Source organism: Nannospalax galili, unplaced genomic scaffold (genome assembly GCF_000622305.1).
Source record: "Nannospalax galili isolate Female #2095 unplaced genomic scaffold, S.galili_v1.0 scaffold227, whole genome shotgun sequence".
NCBI classification, from domain to species: Eukaryota; Metazoa; Chordata; class Mammalia; order Rodentia; family Spalacidae; genus Nannospalax; species Nannospalax galili.
The window spans coordinates 10,839,782-10,856,804 of record NW_008360303.1 but is presented as its reverse complement, the minus strand read 5'-3'; the positions used below and the strand labels follow the sequence as shown (position 1 = coordinate 10,856,804).

General features: G+C 43.2%; 1 protein-coding gene and 1 non-coding gene across 2 annotated transcripts in view; both read right to left on the bottom strand.

The window, feature by feature from the left end:
• Nmnat2 (nicotinamide nucleotide adenylyltransferase 2) overlaps positions 1-17,023 on the bottom strand; it is a 197,886-nt gene that overhangs the window by 172,109 nt on the left and 8,754 nt on the right. The window lies entirely within an intron of this gene.
• LOC115068633 lies at positions 391-526 on the bottom strand. The gene has a single exon (XR_003847965.1). It is a non-coding gene; the product is annotated as a small nucleolar RNA SNORA70 (small nucleolar RNA).

Here is a 17,023-nt window from a genome sequence, read left to right as displayed (position 1 = left end):
TTTTAGGATGTGAGATTTATTAGTGAACATGATTGGAAGGGTGTGAGATTCAGTGCAATGGGAGCCCTCACAAGAAGAGGCCCCACTACTTGACTAGGAGAGCACAGCTGGGGACATATTTGACCCTACAGTCATCAGAGACCATGTCTTCAAATGCATCTGCACTGAACTTGGTGAAGCCCCACTTCCTTGAGATGTAGATCTTCTGGCAGCCAGGAAACTTGGTCTTTCCCATTTCTTACTCCACAGCTTGGTGCCAATGGCCTTGATGACCTGGTCAATGTGGACCCTGGCCACTGTGCCCTGGGGATTCCCAGAGGTACTTTGCATACCTGTCTGGACCCTAGGTTGGGCACAACATGAGATCGGAGACATGACTATCCACCAGAAAAGTGTCTCTAAAGGTCCCATAGGGTAATGTACACAAGCAACAGGCTGTAAACACTAACAAGGAAGTGGCTATCTCCAGCCACTGGGCACCAGTCCCCCACGAAGAAAGGAACCAGTTATGCTCAGCTCTATCTAGTCCTATCACTGTAGTAAGAATAAGCCCCAAGGGAGGTCAGATCGTGTAATGCATCTTCTCATGACTTTCATATTGCTCTCTTTCTCCCTCGAAATAAAAGAGCCAAAGCCCTCACAATTTCCTCTAAGACCCTCTATGATCTGGCCATTATTATCACTCTAATGTGATCACCACTCTCTCTCCTTCCCCTTAGTCTACGGTCTTCGCACTTGCTTTTTCTCTCCTTGGAAAGCTTTCTTCCAGAATCGTATAAATCCCATCTGCTTCAAGACTTTGCTCAGTGTCACTTCTAATGCAATCGCCCCTCACCACCCTTTAAACTTGCAAACCCCACCCAATACTTCCTATCCTGCTTTTCTTGTTCATTTTTTCCCCTTATTTCTTGATCCTTACAACCTTAAGATAGTATCTAATTCACTTATTTATTGTTCTTTGTCTTTCTGTCTTACCTAGAATATAAGCACCATGGGGGCAGGGGTTTTGCTGTTTTGTTCTCTGCCGCATAGAACACCACCTCAGCCAGCACTCAGGCATTTGTTGTTGATGGTGTTGGCAAGTGAGCTCACAAAAAATATCTGTAGAAATCACACACCCTCTAGAGCTCCAGAAACTAACTCACCTCCAGTGGAAGATAAATCCATTCTCAGGCTGCCTGTATCTTCTCTCCTTTAACTAGAAATAATATAATTTCATACCAGGGAAATGGCTCATTGGGTAGAAGTCCTTGCCAAGCAAGTCTGATGACCTGAGTTTGATGCCTGCAACCCCGTAAAACAGCTGGGTGTGTCCATCATGACCCCACCACTCCTACGGTGAGATGAGAGATGAAGACAGAAGAATCTGCTGGAAGCTTTCAGACCAGATAACTTGGAGTACACAGGTGCAGAGACAGAAACAAGAGAAACCTTGTCTCAAAACAAGAAAGGACTCCTGAAAAGTTGTCCTCTGACTTTCCATGTGCACTATGGCATACATAAGCACACACACAATATATATAAAATTTTAAAATATGTATTGTCAATCATAAAATATTTGTATAGTGTTTTCTAACTTAGAGAACTCTTTTCTTACATATTTATATTTTATCTTCAGGAATCCTATGAGTAAAACAGGGCAGAAACTGTCAATCCCACTTTACAGAGGATGACACTAAGCCTCAGGGTAGTTAACATCTGGCTTACAGTTCACCCAGATATAAGTGCAAAGTTTAGATGACACTAAGTCCCCTAACTCCAGGGTTAGAATCACTGCTGCACTACTGATTGGCCCTTTAAAAATCAACTCACAGCCAGGTGTGGTGACTCATGCCTTTAGTCCCAGCCTTGGGAGGCAGAGTCAGGTGGATCTCTGTGAGTTCAAGGTCAGCCTGGTCTACAAAGTGAGTTACAGGCCAGCCAGGACTACAGGGAGACCCTGTCTCAAAAAAGACAAAAAAAAAAAAAAAAAAAAAAAAAAAAAAAAAATCAACTCGCCATTTTCAGGAGTATTCGAATGAATACTGACAGAGTCTAGACCTTCACTGCCCTGAAATGGCTCTTGATTTATCCAGCGCATATTGATCAAGTACATCTTGTGTTCTAGAATTATTCTAAACCTGGGATATGGTATAGGACAATATAGGTCAAGGTCACAGTCTCATGGAGTTTATATTCTTTGAAAAAAATTAGACAATAACAAATAAGCAAAACATCTAGAATGCTGTGAAGGGATGGCAATGTTGTGAAGGGGAGGGACAGAGACTGGTGAGGAACAAGCAGAGGAGCCATGTCAAATGCCCAGTAATACATTATGAACACACTAGTCACAATCCTGTGTCTGATAATGAGGTAGATGATGCTTCACATCACTGGCTGAGGATGCAGGACAATATATTATGCACCTGGGTCTCAAAGATGCTTAAGAGTTCCATTGTAGGTGGTAAGGAATGGGGTGGTAGCAAAGCTAAATAAAACAGCCTGGTTGGCAGTTCTAGAGGCAGCAATGGACCAACACTAAAGAACATGGGTTTTGTTTAAGGCTTCAGAAGAGCTTTCTAACAAGTGAAGCGGCTCAGCAATGGAAGCGACTGGAAGTGAGCACCTCTCGTGGAAAGTGTCCAGGGAGTAGACGAATGACCTCTGGAGTCTCTTCCAAATGCAAATCTGATTATTTTCTGATTTTGGTGGTGCTTCTCTCCACTGTCACCATTAGTTCCAACGAGAGGTTCTTTAAGGGTGAAAAAAGGTGATGGGGTGAGGACAGGCACAAATATCTGGCTCCAAACCCTAATTTTCTTGCCAATCCTCAGGGAGGATGGGTAGTCACCTGACATAGGCCCCAGATCCTTCCAGCAACAGCAAAGCCTGCCTCAGCTGCAGGAGCTCAAGGGCACAGCCTTCTCTCTAGGGCCCACTATGGGCTCACAGCTAAATGGAGTCGTCTGCCCTGAGGGAATGGACAAAGGCCTTCTCATGTTCCTCTGTTCTCACCAACTGTTATTGCTGATTACAAAAAGGAGAACAAACCACCCTGAACGAGAGGCCCTCTCTGGTGACTTCAGGAGGCTCGCTGGCAATGCCCACATGTCTGCAGGTTCTCTGAGAGCCCAGCCAGCTTGCAGTACACTCAGATGTACTTTGATCTTTAGTCCTCCTCTCCAACCATCTACTCCCCTGGGCAATCAGAACCCAGGTGTGATGGTCTGCTGGCCCAGGCCTGACATCAGGGGACAGACATTGGCAGCAACTGCTAATATTACCTCAATTTATCAGCCACTTACTGTGAGCCAGACACTAATGCAGTGTGCTTAAGCACGCCACATGTGAAATGATGGGCTATAACCCTAATAAACAAGGCAGGGATGCACCTGGAGAACTACAGCTGATCAGACTGACTAGTAGAGTGGCTTTTGCTTGCTGCATGGAATAGAAGAGCTAAAGGATTTAGAGAGGTGGCAAAGGTGACAAGGACAGGTAGGCCAGGGAAGATGGAGTAGGATAGAGGGAAAGTAGTGTGTTGCAGAAAAGGAGGTGAAGGTCTTCATAAAGGGAAGTGCCAACTCTCCTCTCCCTGGAGCTGAGGAGGACATTGTGGAAGTGTTCACGATGTGTACGATACATCCTGCTGTCTCCTCCCCTGCTCAGGAAAATCCACAGCACTTGTCAGTGCTTAGGAGCTGCTCTGTGATTTTACAGGGCCAGGCAGTCTTAGGAGGTGCACATTATTTCATTAAATCCTCCCAATGGCCAATGAGGTAGGTGTTATATTCATTTTACAGGGTGTGGGGTGAGAGAGGTGTTGAATAATTTTCTTTCCATATAAAAGAGGACTGGAAGGGTAGGTAGCTCAGTGATAGAGCACTTGCTTAGCATATGTGAGACCCTGGGCTCCAACCCCAACATCACAAACAACAAACTTTACAATATAACAGGTGATTATTTTATATCTGTACCCATCTGTTCTGGCCCTGTGCCTTTGGAGTGGCACAGAGGCTAGCCCAGCATGGCTTCCTCATCTGCTCATGTTCACACACACACACACACACACACACACACACACACACACACCCTCTCTCTCTCTCTCCAGGACCCTTCTTGATTTGTTCTCAAGCCTCTCCTTTTCTTCTCCAGTGACTCCTGGTTCTGGACTGAGCCCTTCCTTTTCTCTTTGTCCTCTAGGCTTGCCCACAGGTCTCACTGGTGGCCTTCAGAGTCCCCTGCCTTTCCACAATCAATGGCCTTGAGCAAGATCCCTAGAGCTACCCTGGCCTCTCTGTATACAAACCCTGGCACTGGTCAGCAAGTGCTAAATGAGGCCTGGTCCTCACTTCTGCACTGTCACAGTCCTGATCATAGCGCTGAAGATGGCTTGACAACAAAAGAGCAAGATGACATTGTTCAGTAGTTGACACATCTACCTCAAGCGTCAGAGCATGTGGGTGTCATTTCCACCTGCTCTTCACTTGCAGTATTGCTTGACACGAATGACCTAATCTCTCTGTTCATTAGGCGAATGTGGATGATATCAGGATTGTTGCAGGGATTAAGTTAGGTGGGGAAAGGAAAGTAATCAAACCAATGAGTGCACATCATGAGTGGTCAATAAATGTTGAATTGCACGTTAGTTTACAATGATTATCTAATGGAAGGGATAAGCAGACTTGTTTTCAACACAAGCCAGAAAAATTCCATCAGAGATGGCAGGCCACTGCTATTTTTCATCCCACTCCCCCAACACAAGAGCACCTGCCAGTGGTTCCATTTCCTGTCTGAGAAATGTTCAAAATAGGATGAAGAATGGGGGCTGAGGATCAGCTAATGGGCAAGCTGGCTTTGATTTGCTTTTTGTGGCACTGGCATTTGAACCCAGGGCCTTGTGCATGCTAAGCCAGCACTCTGCCACTGATCACATCCTCAGCCCTCAAACTCTGTTTTCTTTTCTGAACAAATATAAGCTCCAAAATTCAAACCACCTCCAATCTTTGTCATACAATAAAAAGACCCCTTATAAACACCCTTATTTCTTACTCCTTTTCCTACCTTCCAGCTTTGTCATGACTGCAGAAATACATTTTTTTTTTACATTTCTTTAAACAAAATTTCACAAGTCACAATAGACTGAAATAGACTAATTTGCATCTAAAAGAAATTGTGTATATGTGCATGTGCACAAATGACTAGGGACGTGGGGGTGGAGGAGTGGACTAGCTGATGGGGAACCAGCCTTTACCTATGGCCCACCGTTCCCTCTCCATCCACCACCAGAGCTCAGTTAGATCCCAAAGGAAACCACAAAGAACCAATCTGAACAAAGCCAATATGCAGTCAAGGAGGGAAAATCCCACTTGGAGAATCCATTTGCTCTTTAAATGAATATTCATAGCCATATGATTTACTGGGAAAACTGGGGTAGTGGGCTTAAATATCTAAACACCCTTATTTCTTACTCCTTTTCCTACCTTCCAGCTTTGTCATGACTGCAGAAATACATTTTTTTTTTACATTTCTTTAAACAAAATTTCACAAGTCACAATAGACTGAAATAGACTAATTTGCATCTAAAAGAAATTGTGTATATGTGCATGTGCACAAATGACTAGGGACGTGGGGGTGGAGGAGTGGACTAGCTGATGGGGAACCAGCCTTTACCTATGGCCCACCGTTCCCTCTCCATCCACCACCAGAGCTCAGTTAGATCCCAAAGGAAACCACAAAGAACCAATCTGAACAAAGCCAATATGCAGTCAAGGAGGGAAAATCCCACTTGGAGAATCCATTTGCTCTTTAAATGAATATTCATAGCCATATGATTTACTGGGAAAACTGGGGTAGTGGGCTTAAATATCCCCCCCGGGTTCTGGGGCAGTTCTTTATTCACTACATTTAAATGCAAATGTTAACAAAACTGCTTGACAATACTCTGAAAAGTTTATTTAAAGCAGCAGAAGGGAAGGATTAAGAGACTAACAAAAGGATTTTATTTTAATTTTATAGAGTTTAAAGTCAGGCCAAACAAGCCAAGAATTCAAATGATATGACAAGAGCTAACTTTGTCACCAAACAGGACTTGTTTAATTACTTTCCTCCCTTTATGAGAAAACAGAAGGAAAAAGCATTACCTTTGTTATTTACTTATGATAGGGCTGGGGATATAGCAGAGCTGGTAAAGTGCTTGCCACAAACTAGATGTGGTGGCACATGCCTGTAATCCCAGCATTCTGTAGTTGGAGGCAGGAGGATCAGAAGATCAAGGTCATCCTTGGCTACATTAATAAGTTCCAGGCCAGGCCTGGGTTACATGACAACCCATTTTTTAAATAAGATATCTATAGCAATACTGGAATCAGTTAAGTCCTAGACCCTTACTATGATATGTGAGAATCCATGGTTCTTGCGATCCCCAGGCTGGGACCACTAATGCAGCAACTTCTGACTAGTCATAGCATTAAGACAACGGGCTAAGAGGTGAACGTTCTGTGTCAAGGAAGAATGAGCTCTTGTGTTCAGTGAGTTCCATTTGGAGGGACGCCTCAGAGGGCCCCGTGGTGTGAGAAAGAAGGGAAGAGCCATAAATCCTGTGCTCCCAAAGTGATGCTCCTGCCAAAGTCACTCCTGCTAACAAGTGGGGAGGCATTATGTTGTCTGTGCAAACTGTCTCCATACCAGCCCCATCTGCAACCCACTGCATCTAACAAGTAAAAGGCAAGAGAAAGATCTGACCAGTAAATGGAGATCAGGCAGGCAGAAGCAGTTCTGTTACAGCTGAAAGGATCTCCCCCTTGAAACAATAGGGTGTCTGGGGCTTGTGTCAAAATAATTCAGAGCAGGGGTATCAATAAATCAAGACTGGCAACAAACTGATCGTTACTGAAGCTAGGCTAAGGTATGTCAGGGTTTGTAATACCATTCTGTTTATTTTTACATGTTTGGAATTTTACATAAGGAAAATGACTTTTGCTCTATCTATTTTTAAGAGGTAGCATCTCACTGTGTAGACCAGGGTGGCCTCAAACTCACAGAAGTCTGCCTGCCTCTCCTCTTTTTAAGATTCCACCTGCCCAATTTCCATGTGACAGGGATATCTGTGTTGGAACCAAGTTACCATTGCAGGGAAAAGGGCATTTTTTCCATTGCCATTAAAGCCTTGAGAATTTGGCAGCATCCCATGAGGGTCATGGCTAGATAAACCAGGTTATTTCAACATGGACAAGAGCTGACATGGAGCTCTCAACAAAACCCATTTTCAAAATAACCACCTTTTCGGTGATACCAGGAAAACTGATAACTCCAAGCCTGTCATGATTACATACCTGTAATCTCAGCACTGGGGAGGCACAGGCAGGAGTTCAAGGTTATTGTCAGCTACACGGTGCTACATGTAGCCAGCCTGGCTCAAAAAAGGAAAAAGAAAACTGATGATTTCAGAATTCAGAAACTCATGGTCTGGATGCAACACATGGACCTTTTGATCAGTGATGATAAAAAACAAAACAGAGAGTCCACAGAGATGGCTCAGTGGCCTACCAACAAGCCTGGTGGCCTGAATTCAGTCTCCAGACCCACATGGTAGAAGGAAAGAACTGACTCCCTAAGGTCATTTTCCAACCTTTACAAATATGCCTGTGGAAAGCGCATGAAATAAAGAAATGAAAATGTAATTTTAAAAAGAAACTAAAAAGAGGAAACAGGAGCTGGAGAGATGACTCAGTGGTTAAGAGCACTTCCGATACCTTCTGACCTCCACAAGCATTGCACAACACGGGTGCACTTACACACGTAGGCAATAAACTCATAAAATGAAAAGAATAAATTGTTTTTTTGCGGGGGGATCTTTTTGAGACAGGGACTCCCTGTAGCCCCAGCTGGCCTGGAACTCACTATGTAGACCAGGTTGGCCTTGAACTCAGAGATCCGCCTGCCTCTGCCTCCTGAGTGCTGGGATTAAAGGTGTCACCAAGCCTGGCTGAAAAATAATGTTTTTTTAAAAAGAAAAAGGAAAAGAAGAAGAAACAGAGACAAAGTAAGTGAGAACACACTGGCAAGGTTTGCTTTGCGGGAATTACCTAAAGGTCAGAGGAACAGCCCTGATAGGAAGAGAATCAGGCTGTGCCTGAACAAAGCTAGGGCTGGTATTTGACAGTGACCGTGAGTATGATTTTTGTTGTTTGCTCACTTGAGTTTGTTTGATTTTGGTTTTTTGAGTGAGGGTCTCCCTGTAGTCCCAGCTGGCCTAGAACTTGCTATGTAGACCAGATTGGCCTTAATCTCATAGAGATCACCTACCTTTGCCTCCTGAGTGCTGGGATTAAAGGCGTGTGCCACCACGCAAGCAAGTATGGTATTTTTTAAAGAAGCTTGTTTCTTGGGTAAGAGATGAATCGCTAATCAGTTTGTTTTTGGAGACATTATGGTGCCAACCTGGTCATGATGGTACCCCTGGTCCCTGGTATGGGAAGGTTGAGAAATGTATGTTCAATACACTGTTGAAAGAGCAAGAAAGGAAAAACAAGAACAGGCTATGGATTATCCAGAGTTTAGCAGTCCTTTGTTTCCATGTTGATCCCTGACCATCTTATCTCAGTCCTGTCTGGGAACTGGCACAGCATTTTTCTTACTCCAAAGACAGCATGTTTTTCCCAGTATGTGACTTCCAACTCATACCTAAACATATAAACTCTGCCCTGCAAAGTTCCAAAGACAGCAAATCTTAAAAATACACCAATTATACTTTTAAAATAAATTGGAATCGTTTAGCAGTTTAGTCCACCAAACTGACCATAGTGTGGTAGTTTGAATAAGAATGTCACCCATAAGCTCCAAGTATTTGGTGCTGTTTTGGGAGGTTTTAGGACATGTGGCCTTGTTGGAGGAAGCACATCACTGAGGGGTGGACTTCGATAGTTCTTAAGCCTTACCAGATATCTAGTTGCTCTCTGCTTCCTGTGCCTGCTTGAAGATGTGAGTGCTCAGCTTTCTGCTCCAGCTCTGCCTCTTGCCACCATGTCTCCCCACCATGATGGATTCTGATTCCTCGAGAACCATAATAAACTGTCAAATAAATTCTTCCTTATATATGTTCCCTTGGTCACTGTGTTTTATCACAGCAACAGAAAAGTAACTAATACAGCAAGGGTGTGAGGACATTTTAGCAAGCAGGTATCCTGCTTGGCTAATCTGATTCATCCAGATAAAGAGACAAATAAAGTAAATTACCTATTAAGCCAAGTTCAATGGTAGATCATCCAGCCCACAACAGCCTCATCAGAACACTGCTTCATGAACTGGACATACTATTTTCAAAGGGATTTAGACATCAAAGCGATGTTCAGAAGATCCAGGGCACTCAGAAGGACTAGAAATAGTGTGAATGTCCATAGAAGGAACTTAAAGAGAAGGCTGGTGTTGGGGGGCAGACAGAGTAGCTGACTTTGGTTATGTGAATGCCTAGAAGACAGACTAGACCTCCCTGCATGTCAAAGAAAAGAACTAAGGCCAACAGATGGGATCCTCAGGAAATCTAACATCTGCCCAATGGAAGGAACAGTCTTTAAAAAGCACAATTGTAGCCAGGTGTGGTGGTGCATGCCTTTAATCCCAGCATTCGGGAGGCAGAGGCAGGCGGATCTCTGTGAGTTCAAGGCCAGCCTGGTCTACATAGTGAGTTCCAGGACAGCTGGGGCTACAGGGAGACCCTGTCTCAAAAACACCAAAAAAAAAAAAAAAATGTACAATTGTGCCAAGTGCTGTTTGGCTGGTTGGGAAAATAGTGCTTTCACTGAACCTAATAAAGCTCAGGCAGAGGCAGGACAGACACTTGGGAAGCTCTTTTACAAAGGATCTGGGTGGATACCCATATGAGCTCTTTCAGAGGAGCATCTGTGATTTCTGAAAATAGAAACCTAGAACTGACAAACCATCCTCCATTCCATACCTAGGAAGACTGTATTTTGTGAGCAGAGTAGACTCCAGTCTAAGAAGCCTTTCCACCTTTTGTTTTGTTTATTTTAAATTATGTTTATTTATTTACTTATTTATCTTGGAGGCACATGTGTGCCATGCATGAGTGTAGGGGTCAGAAGAAAATTTGAAAAAAAAGTTTTTGATTTTTTAAATTTTATATGTATGAGTCTTAGGCACTGCATATATGTAAGGGCACCCATGTTGTGCAGTGCCTGCAGAGGGCAGAAGAGGGCATCAGATACCCTGGAACTGGAGTTAGAAAGTTGGTCACCATGTGGATGCTGGGATTCAAACCCATGTCTTCTGAAGAGCAGCCACTGCTCTTAATCACTGAGCCATCTCTCCTGGCCCCAGAAGACAAATTTTCATAGTGGGTTCTCTCCTTCCATCATGTGGGTCCCGGGGATTGAATTCAGGTTGACTGGCTTGGCAACAAGTCTTTCCCAGTTGAGCCATCTCTGTGGCCTGTTTTTGTTTTTAGACAGTCTCATTCTGTAGCCCAGGTTAGCCTCAAATTCATTATACAGCCCAATCTGATCTGAAATTCATGGCAGTCTTCCCATCTCAGCCTCCCGAAGTGCTGGGATTACAGGCTTGAGTCACTGAGCCTTCCCATTTTGAGATAAGAATTATCTAACCTTTGAAATCCTTGAATCATTGGCAACTGTGTTTGTTAACTGCCTTGTTTTCCAGCAGTCTCCCTTGAACCTCTGCCTCCCTGTATAGACCTTTTCCCTGACCACCTGTTTTACCCATCCTTAACACTTTAATCATTCATTTAATCATTTGTTAAATATCATAGAATCTTCCATGTGCTCAGAGCACTGTGTTAGGCACTTTAGGAGATACAAAAAGTCAGATTGCTGGGTGTGGTGGCACACGCCCTTTGATCCCAGCACTCGGGAGGCAGAGGCAGGCAGATCTCTGGGGGTTCAAGGCCAGCCTGGTCTACATAATGAGTTCCAGGACAGTTGGGACTACAGGGAGACCCTGTAAGACCCAAAAAAAAAAAAGGTCAGATGACCCTGGCAAGATCCCAAATCTAACAGAGAAAATGAAGCAGGGGCATAAATAGATACAACCAATGGCAAGATGCACTAAGTGTTATAAGAGAGGTACAAACCAAGTGCTATGAAGGTTCAGAGGAAGGTGAGAGTCTGCAGAGATGCTGGATGATGCTGCAAGAGGAGCCCACGGATGCCTGATGCAAAGAGTGCAGGGTTTTTAAATCACCCAACATCAGGGATGTAAACTACTAAATCTCACAAAGGAGGCAGCTGAGAGGCCAGAAAAGGATAACTGTGTTCTGAAAAAGTAAGCCAGTGTTCAGCAGCAGATGACTATCCAACATGGGCCAGAGCTAATTAAGGTCCAGCATAAACCAAATTCCAGAAAATAGCCCCATTGTGAGGACAATCATTTGCCCAGTTGGTCAGAAAAATTACAATTATGAAAGTGAAACTATATTTGCTGCTTAAATGTCTTTTTAGAGATTTCAATAGACTAAAAATTGTTCAGTAAGTGGCTCCTATAGGCAATGGCCTTCATCAGCACTTCCTATTTTAAGGACCTTCAGAATTGCTGTCATTCCAGTCCCATAGATAGGTTACATCAAGGGTGGGCAACTTATTTCTATAAATGTCCATTTTAGATTTCTCAGTCTATAAAGTGTCTGTTGCAACTACTCTGTTGTTTTAGTGAAAAAACCTCCATAAATAATACACATGTAAATGAGTGCCAATAAAACTTTATTAATGAACACTAAATTTTTAATTTCACAAAAATTTCATATCACAAAATATTATTATTTTACATATTTTAACCATTCAAAAAATGTAAAATTCATCTTGGTTTTCACACCTTACAAAAGCTGATGATAGGGCACATTTGGCCCACCAGACACTATGTGCCACCTCAGAGTTATATTGATCATGCTATATGACAGAGAAAATAGGTTATGAGAAAAATAAAGCCTCAATTAAGTAAGTATATCTGTAAATCAATAATCAGTCAGCTTGTTAGGTTTCATATAAAGAGAGAAAATGGCTCTGGGGAGATAGCTCAGTCAGTAAAGTGCTCGCTTCTAAAGCATGAAGACCTGAGTTTGATCCCTAGAGCCCATATTAAAAAGGTGAATATGGTGGCATGTTTGCAGTTCAGTAACTGGGGAGGCAGGAAGATCCTTGGAGTTCACTGGTCAGCCAGCTAACTACTCAGCAAGTTTCAGGTCAATAAGAGACACCATTTCAATAAACAAGATTGATGACAGCACCTGAGGAACAACACTTGAGGTTGTCCTCTGACCTTCACACACATGTGCACACATATGCATCTGCACACACATAAACATGCACACATATATATGTACATATATGCATATACACACAAGGAGAAATTTAGTAATAGGAAAATCTGGTACATTTACCCACTTTTTAGCAACATTGTTCACAGCAGGGAAAAAATCATATATTATGCATCAATTTTGACTCCCTGGAGCAAAACAAGTAAATAACTTTTTAATAGTGTTTAGCAAGATTGGTTCATGGTAAATAAAGTAATTATGACTTGAATTTATATGGACAAGATTTTATAATGGGTAGCACTCTAAATTTTTTAAATTGCTTTATTTTAAAGAACTTGTAGTTTATATGATGAGTCACATGCTGATAAATATTTATCATAAATACTTCAAAAACAGCATGGATAATTATTGATGTAGCTTAATCTCAATGCTTCATGGAACAAATATTCAACTTCTCTGTGGGTACAGAGATGAAGGGTTGGAAATAGGTTGGAAAATGAAGGATTGGAAAGCCCAACCATTCCTCCTGGGAGTGTCATTTATTCAGTTCTTTAAAGGAGTATAATAAGAATTTTTACAGTCATAGAAAACTAGTGTTATAGCAAGAAGAGGAATATATTTGTTCAAGACCTCTAGGATTAGAGTTAAAACAAGAGTCTTCATACTATTTAGTTTTCAATTAAATGAAAAAGAGAGCAGGTGCATATTCAAATTCTTCAAAATCACAAAAGATAGAACTAGGGTGAACTGACTTCATAAGTACTCGAACAGGCACACCCCTTGAAGCACAATAAGACAGCAACTTAAGACCTAGACCGGAACTGCTTCTCACCAGGGAAGGGGTTTTGTGTTTTGTTTTGTTCTGTTTTTGTTCGAGAGGGTTGTACAGCAGTATGACATTTCATCAGTAGAAATGGATTGTACAATGAACACGGTTGTTTCAGAAAACAAAGAAATAAAATCATAATAAAAAGAGAAAATCCCCTTATTTCAAAGAGTGACACACAAGCAATAACCTTAAGATATTTGCATAATGCCACAATATCATGTCTCTAATGAGCTTCCTCAGTGTCATGTCCCTAATCAACTGCTAGTAGAGGAAATGCTGATATCTGGTAGGCAGGTTCAATGTCTAGGGCACAGTTCCCTCGTCTGCCATGGGTTCCTCTGCCCATCCCCCTTAGGGGGCTGGCTAAAAGTGCTGGATCATGGATAAAGACACTTGCTACCAAGCCTGGTTATCTGAGGTAGATCCCTCGGGCCCACTGGTAGAAAGAATCAGTTCTCACAAGTTGTCCTTTGACCTTCACATGCATGCCATAGCATGTATTGACACCCCCCCCCGCGAATAAGTAAATAAATAAGGCCTTGGTACTGCCCTCTCATAGCCTATTTTCTGCCTCTCCTCTCCTGCCCTCCCTAACACATACAGTGTTCCATACAGCTGGCTTCCTGGAGATTCCTTAGTGTGCTGGGCTGTTTGGGGCACTCACACTTTTCCTGTTGTCAACCCAAAATGTCCGTCTTCACCCTGTCCTTTGGGAAGTTCCAGTTTTCAAGTTCAGACTTCTACTAATATCTGCTCAGGTATTCTGCCAAGTAGTGAGTGGTAACTTCCCAAATGGTTCCACTTACCTCAATCTCACCTTTAAAAAAAAAATGTTTTTAAGTAAAATTATGATGTTTGTGTTTAGCCATATGGTGGTTTGAATGAGAAATGTTCCCCTCAGGCTTGAGTATTTGAACACTTGGTCCCCAGTTGGGGAGGTTATGGAACCTTAAGGTTGTGGAGACTTGCTGGAAGAATACCTCACTGGAGGCATGCTCTGAAGGTTTATAACCTCATCCCAACTTCCTGTTCTCTTTCTCTCTCTTCCTGTGAGCAGTTGAGATGTGCTCTCTCAGCTTCCCATTCCTGCCATCATGACTTCCTCACCATTATGGACATTTTGCCCTCTGGAACTGTAAGCCAAAATAAACTGAACCACAAGTTGCTTTTGGTTATGGTATTTTATCAGACCCTATTCAGAGCTATGCTTGGCCATAGGTTGGACACGCCCGGCAAACATTCTTCTGTAGCAGCTGACAGCAGGAATTCCATCTAGACTGCCAACTGTCCCTTTATGATGAGAACACCAAGATCCAGAGAAGGGATGTGACTTTTCCACAGCCACAGAGCCTTGCCACTGCCTTAGAGGGAAAGGTGGTGGACACTTGAACCAAAAGCATGGGTCTGTTTCCAGGCTCAGGACTGGCTGGAGGCTTAGTCTGGCCCTCACCAGCTGGCCTCTACTATGTGGAAGCCATCACAACAGAGTGAGATGGGGAGTGTAAGGCAGGCACCAGCCTGGCACAATGAGGGTCTCAACAATGGGGGAGGGTCCCCAATACAGCCTTGCCTGCTCCAAGCACAGCCCTTTAGGCCTTTTGTGCTGTGGGCCTTTCCTCTGGCCTGTAAGTACAGGGAGGGATCAGGTCATCTGAGGAGCAGCCAGTAGGAATCTGACCTCTGGCCAGCTGACCATTCCCATCACCCTGCAGCACAAGAACCCTTCAGTTGCCTCAATCAGGTCTACACAACAGCCAGGGAGACTCTGCCTCCAGCCAAAGTTCAAGGCTAGATCAACTACTTTCAGAGATCCCCTTGCCTCTCCCTCAGGGAGCACTCTCATCTCTTTTATGACAGTGGTCGTCTGACCTACTGTGTTTATGTTGCTTATCTCTAGGGATCATCCACAAAATGACCTTCCTGAGGCACAGTGCCGTGTCACCAATTTTTGTGTTCCTGAGGTCCAGTATAGTACCTGGGACACATTCATAACTCAATAAACATAGGAAATGAATCACTGATTGCTGAGTCTTCTCATGACTCTGCTCTTCCTGCCTTCAAGTCTACCAAAGACTTGGAAGTAAGGGTGTAGGCATTTATACATTCAACAGATTTTTACTGAGCATATACTGTGTGACAGATTGTTCAAGGACTGAAGCACTGGAAGCATCATAAACAAAGATCCAAAGATCTAGGGCCTCAAGGACCTCAATTCTCTGCTAAGGAGATCATCATTAAACACCACAAAGAAAGCAATGTTTAGTGAAAAGGTCAGGGGAAAGAGAATCAAGTGAAGGGAAATAAGGGGAACTGGGAGTGTGTGAGTAACGATTTTAGGTTATCTGACCAGGGGAGTAGAACTTCCCAAGTGGACAGAGGGGAGGTTATATCTGAGGTAAGATGTAGACGACTGTGAAATAGACATGGGTGTTCTAGAAGGAACACTTACATTCTAAGGCTGAGGTGCAATATTGTGGAGAGTGTCCAAGAATGAGAATAGATGTGTGTTGGATGCAGAGGGGGAGGGTGGCAGGCTGTGGAGGTGTGGAGGTCATCAGAGTCACTTTGACTTTTGCTCTGAGTAAGACAGGAAGCCACTAGAGGATTTTGTACAGAGGAACATTATCTGACTTCCATTTTAAAAAGGTCTCTTTGGCTCTTTGCTAAGCATTAAGTGTTGGAGCTAGTAAGATGGTTCAGTGGATAAGGGCACCTGCTGCCAAGCCTGATGACCTAAGTTTTATCCCCAGAATCCACATGGTAGGAAAGAATCTACTATTGCAAGCTGTCCTCTGACCTTCACATTCATACATGCAGTCCTCCATCCCCCACTACACAAAATAAATAAATGTAAAAAAATAAAAAGAATTGGGTGTTGATGGTCCAGAATAGAAGTAATGAGACTAGTTAAGCTGGGGTGTAGCTCAGCTGGTAGAGTGCCGACCAATCATGTAGTAAACCCTGGGTTCAATCCCCAGCACCACATAAACCATGTGTAGTGGCACAAGCCTATAATTCCAGTACTTGGGATATAGAAACAAGAAAAAGAGAAGTTAAAGACACAGTGAGTACAAAGCCAGCCTGGGCTGCATCAGATGCACGCACGCATGCATGCACACACGCACATGGTATTGCAATAATTTAAAAGAAAGTGGCTTGTGCTAGGGGTGTAGATGGGGAGAGGTGGTTCATCCAAATTATGCTGTGATAATCCAAAAACATTTTGTGACATTAATGAAGTACAAAAGGGAAGAATTAAGCACTAGTCTAAGATTTTCTAAGTAAACTACAAAAAAGACATTATGAGCACTTTTACTTAGGGATGATCCACAGTTGGCTCTGTTATGTGTGGTGGTAAATAGGTCCACCCACAGCACTGTAGCTACTTATGAAGAGTAATAGTGTCTCCGGTGACAGACTAGAGCACTAGAGCTGCTAGATGCCAGCTGTTGTGGGGCCAGTTCTGCACCCACCTCTCCTGCAGCCCCCTCCTTTTAACTTTACTCCCCCACAGAATTGCAAGAATTTTCCTGACTGGCTCCTTGTCCAAGACTCCTGAGAGTTCTGTAGCAGATTCAATGGAAAGCAGTTGAATGGCCATAGTTTGGTTTTGCTTTTGCTTTTGCTTTTTGAAAGCTCAAATAAGGTTAGAATGGTCATGGTGGTGATGGTAGTGCTGGTAGTGGGGTCGACAGCACCTGCCTTTGCTGTAAAATTCACTCATCTTGGAGACATTGTAAAATATAGAAAGAGGAAGCCAGTGACAGGAGGACAACCTTGGCCATATCAGGGAAGCTGCTGAAACACCTTTTAAAGTGAAAAAACTTCTTGGGCCAGTGCCGAAAAGTATCAAAAGGGAAAAAAATACAATCTCTGCCACTGAATGCTTATAATTAGAAGATCTCTGGCCATTGGAAGTATTCCCTCTT